Genomic DNA, 2,502 nt, shown 5'->3' on the forward strand with positions numbered 1-2,502 from the left:
ACTTCGATTTTGGAGCTTTTGCGTAGGCCTACGCAAAACCTTCGAAATAACCTTCGAGTTGGTTGACTAAAAGTATTCCTCTATACAAAGAAAGCTTGTTTAATTATTAAAAATGGTACAAAGAAACTTCGAAATCGGAGGTTTGATTGAACGTTTGAAAACTCTGATTTTGAAGTTTTCGCGTATGCCTATAAATAGTATAGGCATACACAAAACCTCAAAATTCGGAGGTTTTTGGCGGCGGGCGCAGATATATTCGGATTTCGGAGTAACTAACTCCTCCTCTATCAAGCATTAAAAAATGAGTAACAAAATCACAAAAAAGCAATAAAAACAATAGTATGGAGCAGTTTAGCACTGTGTTAGACCATATCCATACTGGCTATTGTCGAGCATGTAAAGAATGAGTAACAAAATCACAAAAAAAAAGCAAGTGTTGTATAAAACAGTTTAACAGTGAGGTTGACTATATCCATGTTCACCTAGGTTGTCTTTATATCACATTTATGTTTAAAAAATGTATTTTGACAATGTTGAGTTTTAGTAGATTATATTCAAAGATTGTTTAAAACTTTTTTCGTTAGCGGCAAAGGGATAATGCAGAAATTTAGCATAGGCCTATAGTTTTATTTGCCGTATATTGAATCTATAAGTTTCAGTGATAAAAAATATTCTATAAATACTGCTACCCCCCCCCCCCCCCCCACAACAGTCTTTGTGAGTTTTATGATTGAACACAAAATAATAATTAGGAAGTTGGACGAGAGAAAGGGGTGGTTTGTCATAATTTGAGGCACGTTTTCCACTCCAATATAATATGAAAATGTAAATTAAGTGGTGTTACAAGCTTCTTCATATGATCGAGATTTCTTAAATGCATCCGATGTCGAAATGGATAGTGGAAAGCCAGTCAGTCAAATTATGAATAGGGAGCTCATTTGGATCTAATATTGGAAAATGCTTTTGGTATTGGAAGAAAATTTGGAATTAGGGTCGATTAGAAGTAATTCATTGAGAGTATTCAGAAAGGGAGAGAAATATAAGTTGGATAATTGGTAAAAATTTGAAGTGCTGTTTCATGAACTACAATCCAAATTGAACATAAAAATAAAAGTTTTCCATTTGCCTTTCATGCATATATCTGTCTCTTATACACATCTAGATGTGTATAAGAGACAGAGAGTACGACGAATACGTAGATCCACAGGATGTAGTTGAATCATTGTAGATTTTCCTTCTGTTCGGTTGAAAACCTATGGTGATAAATCCTTCTCTGTTGCTGCATCAAAGTTGTGGAATAAATTCTCTAAATTTGTAAGGTCTTTTCTACCTCTTGTCTTTCTAAATCCTCTGGTTAAAATCACTTTTTTTCTTACAATTCTAATCTGTTTTGTTCTTGTTTTTAGTTTGTTTGCTTTCGTTAATTCTTGTCTTTGACACTGGATATAAAGGCCTATAGAGATATTGTGTAGTATGCACTATATAAATGCAGGACCATGACAAAGGTGCGCGAATATAATGTGTGCGCGCGTCACACAGAGGTTACAGAGCGTTAAAAATATGTGTTTTCTTTTTACCAACGTATCCCTGCTGGTACGACACGTCTCTCAACGTTTGTTATTTCGTTATACCTCGTTTTTCATTCAATTGCTATACCTTTAAACTTTTAAATAATCATCCAATTGAATCTTATCTTATATCTTAATCCTTTTATACGTGCACTCAATAGAGGTACTTGTTTGTCCAACTGTCACTTTTCTGTATCGACATTCTTTTTTTGTGTTTAATTGTTATAATAGAGGTTTTCATAACAGCAAGGGAAAGGCGCGATACAATTATAGCAATTACTGTATTACTGTACTGTATTAATTTACCATGCTTGACTCTAGCCAAAATGGGTATAGTGAAACACAGTGCTAAATTTTAAAGTTTATACTTTAAAACTGCTTTTAATATATTTTTTGTCGTTTTGTTACTCATTCCTTAACATGCTTGACTCCAGCCAAAATGGATATAGTCAAACACTAAACTGCTTTCTACCACGTACTACGAAAGCCCATTAGTGCCAATAAAGTATATGTTCAGTAATTTAATTCGTTATTACGGATTACTAATCCGTAATTACGAATTAGCTAATTCGTTATTACGGATTAGTAATCCGTAATTACAAATTAGTAATTCGTTATTACGGATTACTGAACATATTCACTCCAGTCAAAATGGATATAATTAAACACAGTGCTAAACTGCTTTATACCACCATTGTTTTTAGTTGTTATTTTGTTACTCTCACTTTAACATGCATGCCTCTAGCCAAATGAATATAGTCAAACACAATGCTAAACTGCGTTTTACCACAATTTTTTTATTTTTTTCATTTTGGGAGGGGCGGAGGGGAGGAGGATTTTGTTTCTCATTCTTTAACTTGTTTGAATCTAGCCAAAATTAGTCAAACACAGTGCTAAACTGATTTTTACCACAATTTTTTTTTTTTTTTTTTTT

The sequence above is a fragment of the Anneissia japonica genome, unplaced genomic scaffold (genome assembly GCF_011630105.1).
Source record: "Anneissia japonica isolate Jap-2015-1 unplaced genomic scaffold, ASM1163010v1 scaffold522_len1101056_cov227, whole genome shotgun sequence".
Lineage (NCBI taxonomy): Eukaryota > Metazoa > Echinodermata > Crinoidea > Comatulida > Comatulidae > Anneissia > Anneissia japonica.